The sequence below is a fragment of the Schistocerca piceifrons genome, chromosome 1, assembly GCF_021461385.2.
Source record: "Schistocerca piceifrons isolate TAMUIC-IGC-003096 chromosome 1, iqSchPice1.1, whole genome shotgun sequence".
Classification (NCBI taxonomy): Eukaryota; Metazoa; Arthropoda; class Insecta; order Orthoptera; family Acrididae; genus Schistocerca; species Schistocerca piceifrons.
Window position 1 is genome coordinate 596,190,563 of NC_060138.1, and position 16,425 is coordinate 596,206,987.

Sequence of the window (16,425 nt, forward strand, 5' to 3'; positions counted from 1 at the left end):
CGGTTTCTCTCAAACGATAAAGGGAAGTACCGGAATGGTTGCTTAAAGAAAAGGATGATTTCCTTCTCCATCTTTGACATATCTGACTTCGCAGTCTGCCCCTAATGACCGCATCGTCAACGACGGAACGGTAAACTCTAATATTATTTCCTTAGTAGCGTACGTTGTAGGGGCAGTCTAGTTGCGTAGTCACGCTACAGACAATATCATTTCTCATGGGTGCCATTTCGAACAACGAACAGCTACGTGACTGTTGAAAGGTTTGTACGCTAAGTCGCGATAGCGATATCCACATATACAGATGGCGGTAGTCTCGCGGACACAAGGTGTAAAAGGGTAGCGGAGCATTTATTTGTACTCAGGTGTCACGTGAAATGCTTTCCGACGTGATTATGGCCGCACGACGTGAATCAACAGACTTTGAGCACACATCAGTAATTGGAGGTAGAGGCATCGGACTTTCCCATTTGAAAAATGGTAGGGAATTAAAGATTCCGAGATGCAGAGTGTCAAGAATGTGCCGAGAATACCAAATTTCAGGCATTTCCTTTCCCCACGGACGACGCAGCAGTAGACAGCCATCACTTACCGAGCGAGAGCGTTGCCAGTGTTAACAGACAAGCAACACTACATGAAATAACCGCAGAGACATCGATGTGGTACCTACGACAAATGTATGTGTTAGGACAGTGTGGTGAACTTTTGCGTTAATTGGCTGCGGCAGCAGATGACCGACACGATGTGTCTTTGCTAAGAGCATGTCATCACTTGCAGCGCATCTCCTGGACTTGTGGCCGACTGTTTGGGCACTACGAGACTGGAAAACCTTGACATGGTCGGATGAATACCAATTTCTGTTGGTAGGAGCTGCAGATAGGTTTCGAGTGTGACGCAGACCCCACGAAGCCACGGACCCAAGTTGTCATCAAGGCACTGTGCAAGCTGGAGGTGGCTCCACAAATCTGTGGGATGTGTTTACATGGAATGGCCTGGATACCTTGGATGTCCAGCGCCTTTAGATCATTTCCAGCCATTCATGGACGCCGTGCTCCCAAAAAACGATGGAATTTTTATGGATGACAATGCACTGTGACACCGGGACACAAATTTTCGCGATTGATTCTGGAAAATCGAGCGAATGACATGACCACCCAGTTTGCTCCACACGAATCGCATTGAACATTGATGGTGCATCATGTCGTGCAGAAAATCCTGCACCGGCAACACCTTAACAGGTGTGAACGGCTTTAAGGGCAGCAAGGCTCAATATTTCTGCAATGGAACTTCCAACGACTTGTCGAGTCCACGCCACGCCAAGTTTCTGCACTAAGCCCGCAAAAGGAAGTCCGACCTGTGTTAGAAGGTATTCCACCACTTTTGTCACGGCAGTGTATAACTAACGCGAGGATGATACAAAAATAAGTGAATGTCAGTGGCAGTTGCTCTGAGGATTAGTCATGACATTTTAATTATCACTTCGAAAAAAATAAAGTTTCACACCGTGTGATAATTAATTTTCTGTTTGTTTCCATCTGCGTATCTGCAGTCGTGATACAGACTGAAAACCCCGTTCCACAATAACGTAGTACGCTAATAAAGAGATACCAAGCGAAATGGCACAGCGCCGTTTTAAAGTGGAGATGAGTTCCGCTTTTTTGTTTGGTTTGTCTGGTAGCGTGCTGCAGTACTGTGGCACGGTGTTTTCAATATGCGTCAGGACTGCGGTCATGTACCTGGAAGCAGACAGAAAATTAATTATGTAACTTTATTTACTGGAAGCATCAATTAAAATATTTGGAATACATCTACTGCAAGAGAAACTCGGAGCATCGAGGACATCTTCACTCTCAGAATTCCTTGTGTACTATTTTCAATACTAGTCAGAAATATACTCCATCTACATATAAAAGAATACTATGTAAGCAAGATTATCATGTTTCACTCTAGGTTTTTTTCTATAGCTCCATCATTTCTTCCTACTTTCATTTCATGAACTAGTGCTGCGAGTCGATAATCCTAAATCTGAAATCCCATTCCTCTGGATTTGTGGTCATGATCGTTTATACGTCTATATTTGTAGGCAGAAAACCACCATGAAGAGCATAATAAAGAGTCCTTCCCGTGTACTACGAATTAGGGGTTTTTACTCTGTCATTAGCGCACAGAGAGCGGGAACTGACTGCATAAACAGCTCTGTGTGCTCAGCAATTTTCCTGGTGCTTACAGGAGCCATACATGCTGGGCTGAGGTATATTAATAGATTCCTCACGTAATACTAGTTCTCGGAATTTTGTAAGTAGGCTTTCTCGGGGCAGACGAGGTCTACCTTAATGCGTCTGTCATTTAAGATTTCTCAGCATGTTTGTAACGCACTGTTGCGGATCAAACGAACTTGTGATTATTCATGCTGCCCTTCCTCAATATCCCCCTGTCGCTCCAAACACTAGGAGGGGCCAGACAAGTGTCCTGTAGGCAGTATACTTACTTCCACATTTGCCAGAGACACTGTATCCAAGATTTCAAACTTCTTATTCCCTACTAACAAGGGAACCTCCCCATCGCACCTCCCTCAGATTTAGTTCTAAGTTGGCACAGTGGATAGGCCTTGAAAAACTGAACACAGATCACTCGAGAAAACAGTAAGAAGTTGTTGGGAACTATGAAAAAAATAAGCAAAGTATACAAACTGAGTAGTCCATGAGAATGATAAGCAACATCAAGGAGAACGTAAACTAAGGAGCGTCGTAGTCCCGTGGTTAGCGTGAGCAGCTGCTGAACGAGAGGTTCTAGGTTAAAGTCTTCCCTCGAGCGAAAAGTTTAATTTTTTTATTTTCAGAGAGTTATTTTCCGAAGCTGCACAGGTACACAGAGCACTATCTTTTACGTGATCGTGTGTCAATTATCAATGTTCAGTCACTCACACATAATCAACTTCGCTCTCCAAAATTCCAGGACATGTTCAGATTTGCTTGGACATATGCAGGATTTGACGGTCTACACAAGGAAAAATTTTAAAACATAAAAACATATGTTTTGACAGAGCACAGGGAAATTGTGCGACTGTGAAACTGTGGCATTCATTTGTTGCAGTTTATGTGACAAACTCTTATGTTTTCATCACTTGCCAAAATCGGGCAAGGTAGAAGAATCTTTTTACCCATTCGCCAAGTGTACAAGTTAGGTGGGTCGACAACATATTCCTGTCATGCGACGCACATGCCGCCACTAGTGTCGTATTGAATATATCAGACGTGTTTTCCTTTGGAGGAATCGGTTGATCTATGACCTTGCGATCAAATGTTTTCGGTTACCATTGGAGAGGCACGTCCTTTCGTCTACTAATCGCTCGGTTTTGCGGTGCGGTTGCAAAACACAGACACTAAACTTATTACAGTGAACAGAGACGTCAATGAACGAAGCGACAGATCATAACTTTGCGAAAATAAACTTACACTGGAGGGAAGACTTGAACCAAGGTCCTCTCGTTTCGCAGCTGCTCACGCTAACCAAGGGACCACGGCGAACATAAACTCATACTAACCTTGATATTGCCTATCTTCGCATGGACTACTCAGTTTGTATATTTTGCTTATTTTTTTCACAGTTCCACACAACTTCTTCCTGTTTTCTCGAGTGATCTGTGTTCAGTTTTTCAAGGCCTATCCACTGTGCCAACTTAGAACTAAATCTGAGGGGGGTGCGATGGGGAGGTTCCCTTGTAAGATACCCTCAATCCATTCACAACTTTCATTTGATAGCCCATATCGTCGTGCTTTCCTTAATAAACGTTTGTGTTTTACTGACTCGAACGCTTTTCGGAAATCAAGACTTTGCGACTGCCTTGATCAGTGGTTTTCAGCATGGCTGGTGAGAAACGTGCAAGTTGGGTTTTGCATAATCATTGTTCTGGGGATAGCAAGAAGGAAGACGTTATCTTCCAAAAAAGTCATTACGTTTGAGGTCAGCTTAAATTTTAATATTTTACGACAGATAAATATCAGTGACACTGCTTGCTACCGTTCTTGCAGACGGGTGTTGCCCGAGACTTCTTCCAACTACTGAGCGCAGTCTTCTAACTGGTTTGTTGCTGCCAACCATGCATTCCTGGGCTATGCTTTTCATCTCAGAGTAGTACTTGCATCCAATGACCTCAGTTACTTGTTCGATATATTACAATCTGTCTTATCTCTCATTTATTATGTTCGGCGGCCCTCCCTACTGCCAGTGAAGTTCCTTGATGACTAACATGTATCCTGTCAACCTGTAGCTTCTTCTTGTCTATGTTTTGCACACGTTAATCTCATCGCCAACTGTGCCCAGTCTTACTCTGTTACCATTCCACCTGACTCTGAACGCCCTTCTCTAGTTCCGCATCTGAAAAGCTTCAACTCTTTCTATTCCCGTTCTTTCTCTGTCCAAAGTTCCATACTATGCTGTAATCCAAACGTTCGTTCTCAGAAATTTCTTCATCAACTTATGTCATATGTTTTGATATTAGTAGAATACTTTTCTGCGAGGAATGCCCTGTCTTCTTCACCTGTTTTAGTCCCATTTTTATGTCCTCATTGCATCGTCCGTCATGTGATATTTTGCATCCAAGTTATCTGAATTCTTTAACTTCTTTTACTTCGAGACCACCAACTTTGAATGTAAGCTTATCACTAATCCCATTTCTGCTATTCATTGTTCCTTTAGTCTTTCTTTGGCGAAAATATTTTTAAATATCGTAAAATAAAATAAATGTGAGAAAAAATGAAATGAGCGTATGGCATTGTTAGCGGCAGGCCCCATCCGGGGAAGTTCGGCCGCCGACACTTATTGCAGTCGACGACACACTGGGTGACTTGCATGTCGGTGATGAGGATGAAATGATGATGGGGGCAACACAACACCCAGTCCACGAACGGAGGAAATCTCCATCACGGCCGGGAAACGAACCCCGGCCCGCTGAATGGGAGGCAAGCACGCTACCAATCAGCTAAGCACGTGGAACGTAGAGAGATAACAGTTTTTAGGAAAGCGTTAATAAAGCTATTCACAGTCTTCAGTACAACTTGAACTGACTCAGTTCAAATATGGATAGTGAAGTGCCTTGTCAACAAATACCGTGACCAATAGCAGCAGCTTCCCATCAGCACTAATCAATCTTATAAAAGAAGAATAAAGATGAGGGTTTAACATCTCGTCACTACCAGGTCATTACATTCGGAACAGGAGGTGAGGTTGTGCAAGAAGGATATATGATATAGGTTCTCATTTGTTCACAGGAATCTTTATGCAATTCAGTGTGTTTTAAGATAACCACTGAAAACTTTAGTATTAAAACGCGGGCAAGGTCTGGGGCCCCCTCCTCTCGAATGGGTAACGCTGGAAGCAACAAGACACACTGACGGGCTTATAATGAATGTCTTTATCTTATCGATATTTATTTTAGCGATTAATCCATAAATTCAGAAACCACGGGCTGAATGCCCAATACGATAGTATTCAATCCCTAACTGATCACTTCCGTCGTTTAACAAAATAATTTTGTGCAGCTAGGAGGTCTCGCAAAGTTACTGCGCTCGTTTGCCTTTCCTTGCTTCCCACATGGCTTTGAATGAGCCTTTTGAGTCCTGTAAGAGCTTTTATTACCAGTTTTCCGTTACTTACATATTCTAAAAAGAGATCAGAACAAAAATAATTTATAGTTCAGCAAGCGTTAGAGTAAAACGAAATGAAACGTAAATATTTTTCAGTGGTAATAACGTTCATCAACGGCCAACGTAAATGCTCGTTTAGGCTGTAGTAGTTTACGATCGAATCCCGGTCGCTCATACAAATCAGTGTGATTGTAATTTGGCCGCTATTAAGCTCGGGCTGATGGGATACCTGCGGCGAGCGCACTTGATTGATTGCCCTCATTAAGTCGTACAGCCTGCTAATTTTGTATACACGATGGCAGCGAATGATGGAGATCGATACTGACCTGCAATCACAGCAATGCTGAGTGCATAATTACTATAGACCACATTGTATGTGTCATGAAAACCTTAAAATATGCGTGAAAATATGCACGAAAAATGCTTAAAATGCAATGAAAAGTGTCGAAATATACAAGAGCAAATAATAAAAAAAACATGATAGTTACTGTATGCATTATATCTCGAAGTCGAACATGTGCATATCAGTTACGAGGAACAGCGCCGACCACACAAAAAATCGGTACATTTAGAACGTTGATATCATTTTCTTAATACATTCTGACACAGGTTAGGAAGGGGGGCCTTTCTGGGACTATTTTCTAAAAATTTGCAAAATGAGGACGCATAACGTGTTTCATGAATTGTTCCCTCTTTGCTATCGTTGTCGGTAAGAAGCCTATGCGATGCGAGTGCGTCGCAGTGAAACAATCGATATGTGCAGAATAAACTTCGAGATGTATCGCACGCAGAGGGGCACGCTCAGAATCTCCGTAATATTTTATTTTTTTTTAAAAAAAACAACATACAATCATGAATTTTTTGAACAGCTTTAACTTTTAATTAATACTATTGGACCAAAGCATTATTTACAATTTATTTTACATTTTTCTACTATTGTAAAAATAAACGGTCAAGTACTGTTCCAAATGTTCAGTAGTAAGATTGTGTCGTCGGTCAAACAAAACATTATTATAAGCAGAAAAGAACCATTCTACATCAACTGAGGTAACTGGGCAGTGTTTGAATGTGGGTGCTATTTTGGCACTTATTATTTCTGGTAAGAGTTCAGTCGCCCCATTAATAAAACTATCAGTTTAACACATGGATTCAGAGCCTGGGTTATTGTTTAAAACGTTTTAAGACTTTTCTTTAAGTTTTGTTGGCAATACCTCCGGCAATAAGGAGTTTACTAGAATAATTTTATTCACTAACTGAATAGATTCATTCAGCGCCAAACCTTGAGTTTCAAGCTTTATAATACTTGCAGGTATATGGGAAAAATGAGTGCTAATCACTGCAATGTCTTTTTTAATTCCTGAATCATTAAAATCTTCCTTGCACTGGCAAACCGCCAAAGCCTCAGCACTATCGAAGTTGTTTACTACCCGTCTAACGGCCTCGAAATGTTTATTGTAAAACAACACAGTTTCGATCCACGTACCCCAACGAGTTACCACTGACTCGGAAGGTAAAGGCACATTTGATAGTTTTTCTTTATAGGCGTTGATGCGAGCAGGAGCCTTTAGAAACACTTTCTTTGTGGATGAAATCGGTTTATTTACATTCACAAACGTGGAACGTACTTCTTCAGCAAGGCGATGTACTCCATGAGCAAAGTACGTCACATGGATGAAATTGGGATAAAATACTCGGAGGGCTTTTCCTGCTGTAATCATATAGGGAGCAGCATCTGAAATAAACACAAATACTCTTTCATCTGCAGAAGAATCTGGAGATACTTTTGTAGTACCCTCATTCACAAATCTGGCGATCATAGAATGATTTAATTTATAACGTTCTTTGCAGGCCGGTAATAGGAAGAAGAAGGCTCTTCTTTCAAAAAGCACCAACAATTAATTTCGCGATGTAGCGGCCACAAGTGTCTGTAGTTTCGTCATCTGAAATTGAGATAATGCTGTATTTGAGTTCACTGCTTATTTCTTCCAGAACATTTTAGTAATTGTCGGTATATAATTTTTACGCAATGTTGATTCATCTGGTATATTTTGATTTGGGCAGAAAGTCCTTGAGGATAGGGTTTGTAAGTTTGTGAAGAGGAATATTGCTTGCAATGAAAGCTTCACATAGATACATGTTAAACCGATTTTTCTGGTTAGCTTTGAACAAATCCCTGCTACTGCAACTTGCTGTTGTCAGAAGTTGTTGTAGTGGTCCTTTCTTCTGCATCATTCCCGAGAGAGGACTCGAACCTCCGACGCGGGGGGGGGGGGGGGGGGGGGGGGAAGGGGGAGGGGGAGCTGCGCGAAACGTCAGAAGGCGCCCTAGACCACGGGGCTACCTGTCTGCCTGTCTGCCTATTGCTGTTCCTGTTCCTCTTCTGTTATGATTTCGCTAGGCAGTCGCCTCTCGGTTAGCGATTGCACGCAGTTGTAGGTCGGGTCGATCTGTGAGACATCAAAACTAGATCGAACTAGAGACCGCCCGTCTAAATTTTTAAAATATTGTAAACACAGAGCGAAAATATGCACCGTCACTAGTTTTTTGTTAAAATTTGAAATAACCGGTGAAATGGAGCCAAATATGCAAATGCATGTGCAACATGCAAATGAATATAATCCGGTCCCTAGTAATTATCGTCTCAGTGACAGGGCGGCGCTCTTCGTGCTCGGTACATGGAGAATAGCTTTTGTCATGTGTCCAATATTTGTGTAACGAAATCTATGTAAGTCAGACACCTTGCGAAACACAAAACGTGATAACAGATACGTTACTCCAGTCTAGGAAGCACTGCACTCTATGGAAAATTAAGCACCGTAAATTTGAGAACGCACTACTAGCCATTAAAACTGCAACGCCAATGAGTATAGCAAATAACGACATTACGCGCGTAGTGCTTTTACAGTATAATACGAAGAACACTTGATTAGTTTTGTAGGTGATTTTAGAGTTACAAGATGCGAAATTTAGTGCCCAGAGCTGCCAGCTCTGGCTGTAGCAATCCTAATCTAGCTGGGCACGCCACCCCAAATTGCTTCGACCCTGTGTCAGACCATCAGTCTCTCGGACATCTATTACATATGTTTTCATTGAATCAGAGATGTAGGGAAGTGTTGGTCAGGCAACAGTTCGGCACCATCTGTATCGCATTATGTCAGGGCAGCACGTAGAGTAGGTGCGGATGAAGCTATGTGTGCGGTAAAGTTTTTGAACTGACTGCCATCGATTCAGCTGTTATTGTAACTTACTGAGCCATGAAAGTTCGTCCCGGCAGCTCGATCCAGAGGTGAGAAAAGAAGTAAGTTTGTATTTTAGTACTTATATGTAACTTCTCTGATGTTTAACATTGTAGAATGCCACGCTGAAAAGAAGAATCAATTATTACTCGTTGACACTTGGGTGGAAATAATTATTCCAGCTGGTCCCCAAGAGCAATAATGGCTCATTTATCAGAAAGTGGCGAAATGGGGCAAATCATCGTAGGTATTATGGAGTAAATCCCCGAATCTCCACAGTGTAACGACAATTCTGCAATCACATCCGCCGCAAAAGCTGGCATTCAACACACACTGCATGAGATTATCTTATCTGAAGTTATAATTTTTCTGTCTAAAATAAAGGTTCTGAGGAAAATATTTGGCAAAGTTTTGAAATCTGTGTTTCTAACGTCGATACCTAATAAAGAACGAATGGAAGAAGAATTCAAGGGGAAAATAGTTTACCACTGAGAAGGAAGAAAAGAGCGTGTTATAGAAACGAAACGACTTGAGCTAGATTTCATTATATCAGTGCCCAAAAGGAAGAAAACAGATCACAGCCAGTTGATTATTCATCAGAGTCAGATTAAGCTTCCCACATCATGACAGCAGCTCACATATAAATGTAATCTTTCGATTTGAAGAAAAAGTATCCAAAGATGAAGAAGAACAAGAGCCTGTGACACCAAGGATGAATCAGAGGATCTAACGAAGTACACGATTTTCTAAGTCTATACATAGCTTAGCCCCAGTAGTTGAATTCTTTCAAGTTACGCTACTCATTCTACTTTGGAGGGGAAAGAAAGTGTTGTTTCTGTACTAGTATTTTTAAGCATTATATTCAGATTTACGGGACTTCCAGTTCAATATTGTGTTGGACAGCTTGGCTACAATAGAACAATATTACAAAGGATTATTTCACGTGTTTTTATTACGCAGTCCATTTATATCGAATGGAGTAAAGGCACACTTCTGGGTTTTACCCATTATGTGAGGCGAAAATGCTCAATTTTTCAAGTTTGTTGACATTATCAACCAGAAAAAACGTGATCTGCTTTTATTTATTTTAGGGACCGAAAATCCGTAAAGTCAAGATCGCACGTTAAATCTTCTCCATTGGGACTGATTACTTGTTTCGGCTGACAATCTAGCCATCTTCAGATAAAAGATATAAAACAGATTCTTCTCGTTTTAGCGGCATACAACAGCTCACAGAACTGCACATAATGATGTAGCACAGTTCAAGTCAGTATATACAAATTAATTACAGAATATATACTATAAAGCATTCTTGATTAGTGTAGGTGCCATCAAGACTTCACAAAGAGTTAAAATCTTTTTTGAAGTAACAACATCTATACATGACATAATTAACAGCAACTTTTCGTAGTTCGTGGCCGGTGTAAATGAAAGACAGTCATAAAACTGAAAGTATACATTAACACAGAGAAGAGGCAGTGGAAATGAAACAATATTTGCATACGAACTAAAATGACTAAATGAAAAAGATATCGTCTTACTAAATGCTTTACGCCATTACAGCTTAGTAACCAACACAGTCAGTATTTACATCATATCGTAACAGAAATCATAAAATATATTTTGCTCCGATGTGGCACAATTGAGCGGTATGACAGCTTATGTCCATTACAACGTAAAATGAACTAATTAATTTATTTATTTATTTCATTAACAGTACAGAGTAACCCACCGCATTGAAATGTAAGGTGGGTCGGATGCTTCTAAATCCAATAGCAAACGCCTCTCATTATTAGATTCTTGTTGATATACAGTTGTTAATGCTTTTTTAATAATATAAAGAACATAATATATAACATTTTCTCCAAGGTTACAACGAATTGAATGCTTAACCACTGTTAAAATGGTTCTATGTACAAGGAACGTAACAGTCGGCATATGCATAAAATACCCATATGTGGACAGATGCTTCTTGCATCATCAGTCTTCTGATTGGTTTGATGTGACCGACCACGAATCAGATATTCACACCCTTCTCAATCAGTCGTCTGACTAGTTTGATGGGCCTGCCACGAATAACTCTCCTGTGCCAAACTCCTCATCTCAGAGTAGCATTCGCAAACTACGTCCTCAGTTATTTGCTGGATGAGGTATTTCAATCTCTACCCACCCCTGCAATTTCTACCCTCTACAACTCCATCTAGTAGAATGAAAGTTATTCCCTGACGTCCGAACAGATGTCCTATCATGCTGCCCCTTCTTCTTGTCAGTGTTTTCCACATATTCCTTTCCTCTACGATTCTGCGAAGAATCTACTCATTTCTTACCTTATCAAATCACATAAATTTCAACATTTGTCTGCAGCACAACATCACAAATGCTCCGATTCTCTTCTGTTCCGATTTTCCTACAGGCCATGTTTTCACCGCCACAATTTGCTGTACTCCAAAAATATATTCTTAGGAATTTCTTCCTCAAGTTGAGACCTCTATTTGATTTTAGTAGATGTGTCTTGGTCAGGAATACCATTTTTCTACTGCCAGTCTGCTTTCGATGACCTCCTTGCTTCGTCCGTCATTCATTCTTTGCTGCATAGGTAGCAGAATTCCTTAACTTCATCTACTTCATCTATCCTTCTCATTTCTGCAATTTCCCTTTACTTTCTTTGATTTACTCTCAATCCAAATTCTATACTCTTTAGACTGCTAATTTCATTCAACAGACATTGTTTCACTGTGGATAGCAATGTCATCAGCGAATTTTATCATTGATATCTTTTACTATGAATTTTAATTCAGCTATTGAATCTTTCTTTTATTTCCATCATTGCTTCTTCGATATGTAATATGAACAGTAAGGGAGAAAGAATCAGCCCTGTCTTACATCGTTTTTAATCTGAGCACTTGGCTCTTGCTCTTCCACTCCTGTTATTCCCTCCTGGCTCTTGCACAACTTGTATATTATCCATCTCGTCCTATAGCTTACCCCTATTGTCCTAAAACTTCCGAACAACTTGCACCATTTGACATTGTGGAACGTTTTTTCCATGTCGACAAATCCTTTGAACCTGCCGGGAATTTTGTTTAGTCTTAGCCTATTACCAACCGCAATGTCAGAACTGCCTCTCTGGTGCCTTTACCTTTCCTAGCCAAACTGATCGTCATCCAACCCACCCTCAGTTTTCATTTCCATTCTTCTGTATAGCATTCTTGTCAGCAACTTGGATGTACGATCTATTAAGCTGGTTGTGCGATAAGTTCGCACTTGTGAGCTCTTCGGGGTCATGTGGACGATGTTTTTCCGGAAGTATCATTGTGTTTAGCCAGACACGTACATTCTACCCACCAAAATGTATAGCCGTAACTTTGCCATTTCCTCAAATGATTTTAAAAATTCTACTGGTATGTTACCTATTCCTTCTGTCTTAAGTCTTCCAAACCTCTTAAAAATTCTGGCTCTAATTCTGGATCCTTGATATCTTTTATATCAACACCTGTTCGTTTTTCTATCATATCTGACAAACATGTTTTTACTTCCCTATTTCATCGAACAACTGAAGCTTCCCAATGTTTTCGTAGCAGTTACCTTCCTTGTACCCATGTCTTTTTTCAACTTCTGTTATTGCCCTTTTTAGAGATGTCTATTCCCCTTCGAATGAGCTGCTTACTGAGCTATAGCAGCGAAGTTCAAGCGTATCCTATCATTCCTTAGTACTTCCGTATACCATTTTCTGAGGAATGATTCTTCCTGACTACTCTCTTAAACTTCAGTCTACACTCATCACTCCTGCATTTTCATCCGAGTCTGTATCTGCTGCTGGTAGCGCCTTACAATCCAGTATCTGATTTCGGAATTTCTCCGTGCGTGATGAAATCGAATTGAAACCGTCCCGTATCTCCCGAACTTTTCCCAAGTATACCTCCTCCTGTTGTGATTGTTGAAAGGGTATTCGCTATACTGGCTAAAATTTATTGCAGGACTGAATCGGTCTCTCTCCTCTCTCATTCCTAGTACGAAGCCCATACTCTTCCGTAACCCTTTCTTCCACTCCTTCCGCTACATCTGCATTCCAATCCCCAGTGACAATTATATTTTCATCTCCCTTTACGTATTAACTTACCCATTCAGTATCCCTACGTACTTTCTCTACCTCTTCGTCTTCGCCTTGCGATGTCAGCATGTATTTTTGACCTTTTTTTATTTTATTGTTTTATTTTTATTGGGGTGAAGCCGCTCCATGCCCACACCGGCGTGATGACCAACACAAAGGGTCTAGTGCCATCTCTGCATCACAATATACATAAATGACCTTGTGGATAACATCGGAAGTTCACTGAGGCTTTTTGCGGATGATGGTGTGGTACATCGAGAGGTTGTAACATTGGTAAATTGTACTGAAATGGAGGACGATCTGCAGCGAATTGACGCATGGTGCAGGGAATGGTAATTGAATCTCAATGTAGACAAGTGTAATGTGCTGCGGATACATAGAAAGAAAGATCCCTTATCATTTAGCTACAATATAGCAGGTCAGCAACTGGAAGCAGTTAGTTCCATAGATTATCTGGGAGTAGGCGTTAGGAATGATTTAAAATGGAATGATGATATAAAGTTGATCGTCGGTAAAGCAGATGCCAGACTGAGATTCATTGGAAGAATCCTAAGGAAATGCAACCCGAAAACAAAGGAAGTAGGTTACAGTACACGTGTTCACCCACTGCTTGAATACTGCTCACCAGTATGGGATCCGTACCAGATAGGGTTGATAGGAGATATAGAGAAGATCCAACCGAGAGCAGCGCGCTTCGTTACAGGATCATTTAGTAATCGCGAAAGCGTTACGGAGATGATAGATAAACTCCAGTGGAAGGCTCTGCAGGAGAGACGCTCAGTAGCTCGGTACGGGCTTCTGTTGAAATTTCGAGAACATACCTTCACCGAGGAGTCAAGCAGTATGTTACTCCCTCCTACGTATATCTCGCGAAGAGACCATGAGGATAAAATCAGAGAGATTGGAGCCCACACAGAAGCATACCGACAATCCTTCTTTCCACGAAGAATACGAGACTGGAATAGGAGGGAGAACCGATAGAGGTACTCAAGGTACCCTCCGCCACACGCCGTGAGGTGGCTTGCGGAGTATGGATGCAGATGTAGATGTAGATGTAGGTTAGTCTTCACTAAGTGCCGCGGGGACTGGCCGTGCGGTCTTGGGCGCCATGTCACGGGTTGCGCGGCCCCTCCTGTCGGAGGCTCGAGTCCTCCCTCGGGCATGGGTATGTGGGTTGTTCTTAGCATAAGATAGTTAAGTAGTGTTTAAGTCTAGGGATCGATGACCTCAGCAGTTTGGTCCCTTAGGAATTCACACACAGGGTGTGGATACTGGGACGTTTACGGATGTATGGTTATATAATGCGCTCATCTGGAGATAGGTTGGGTCTAGAGTTATACGGAGGGTGGCGATTTGAAGGGACGAGGGAAAGAAAGATGCAAGGCAAGACCCAAGGGGAAAAAAAATCTCTGCGATAGTCGGATCTGCTAGTGCGGAAGGGCACTGCGCTGCTTTGAGCCCTCTGCTGCAGCGCGTCATTGGTGACTTGGCGCAGCGTCATCAGGCTGACGCTGAACGGCGGCAGGTGGCTGCTGTGCGGCGTCTCTTGTTTACTGCACAGCGCAGGTTTACTGCAGTTGATCCTCGAGCAGTTCTGATTGCTCGACGAGCTGCCGCGCTGATTCCTAGGAGAGCTGCAGGCCGTTATTTATCGCTTGGGCGATGAATGCTGCCTACTTTTCTTCCGCCTTCGCGCTAGTCACCCCCGTGGCTTTCCGCTGCTGTTGCCGCTGGGGCTAAGAATGTCTTCCTGGCGCCCTTCTCCTGCGACGGTTCTTTTGTCGGTGTTGGTTTGCTGTCGATTCTGATGTTGCCGCTCCTGTCACTGAACTGTTCACAGTAATAAACTATGTGATCTACATTTCCATTCATAACGAATTCTATTCCCATTACACTATTTTCTAATGCTGTTGATATTATCCTATACTTATCTGACCAGAAATCATAGTTTTTTCTCTATCTCACTTCACTGACCTGTACTATATATAGCTCGAGCCTTTGCATTTTCCTTTTCAGATTTTCTAGCTTCCCTACCACGTTCAAACTTCTGAATCCACGCCCCGACTCGTAGAATGTTATTCTTTTGTTGTTGTTCAGTCCTTTTGTCATGGTCACTTCCCCAGATCCGAATGGGGGACTATTGTGGAATCTTTTGCCAATGGCGAGATCATCATGACACTTTTCCAATCATAGCCCACATGCCCTGTGGATACACATTGTTGTTGTGGTCTTCAGTCGAGAGACTGGTTTGATGCAAATCTCCATGCTACTCTATCCTCTGCGAGCTTCTTCATCTCCCAGTACCTACTGCAACCTACATCCTTCTGAATCTGTTTGGTGTATTCATCTCTTGGTCTCTCTCTACGATTTTTACCCTCCACGCTGCCCTCCAATACTAAATTGGTGATCCCTTGATGCCTCAGAACATGTCCTACCAACCGATCCCTTCTTCTAGTCAAGTTGTGCCACAAACTCCTCTTCTCCCCAATTCTATTCAATACCCCCTCATTAGTTATGTGATCTACTCATCTAATCTTCAGCATTCTTCTGTAGCACCACATTTCGAAAGCCTCTATTCTCTTCTTGTCTAAACTATGTATCGTCCACGTTTCACTTCCATACATGGCTACACTCCGTACAATCACTTTCAGAAACGACTTTCTGACACTTAAATCTATACTAGATGTCAACGAATTTTCCTACTTCAGAAATGCTTTCCTTGCCATTGCCAGTCTACATTTTATGTCCTCTCTACTTCGACCATCATCAGTTATTTTGCTCCCCAAATAGCAAAACTCCTTTACTACTTTAAGTGTCTCATTTCGTAATCTAATTCCTTCAGCGTCACCCGTTTTAATTCGACTACATTCCATTATCCTCGTTTTGCTTTTCTTGATGTTCGTCTTATACCCTCCCTTCAAGACATTGTCCATTCCGTTCAACTGCTCTTCCAAGTCCTTTGCTGTCTCTGACAGAATTACAATGTCATCGGTGAACCTCAAAGTTTTTAGTTCTTCTCTATGGATTTTAATGCCTACTGTCAGAAAACAATTTTATGCATGTCTACACAATGATTAAAATTGTGGCAGAGCTCACCAACGCGCAACAATTCAGGCCACAACTGAAGTTGTAGTAATGACAGACAATTTCTGTCGTTGAGACGGTAATGGTACAACAGGTTGTACAATTTTTAAACTGAAAAGAATGTATAATGTATGATAATTCACATGCTGAAAGAACGACATTTTTTAAAGAAATTATGCTATATATAATAGCTATATAAAAACCGATTTTTAAGGACAAACTTATCAGTCGTAATGGAGGACGAAACAATGTCAGGCAAGTTTTGTATCTTAGAAACGGTACCAGGTAACAACAACCCTATCATTCTAGGTATAATGATCATCGTTCAATTGCACTGACCAGGGACGATAAA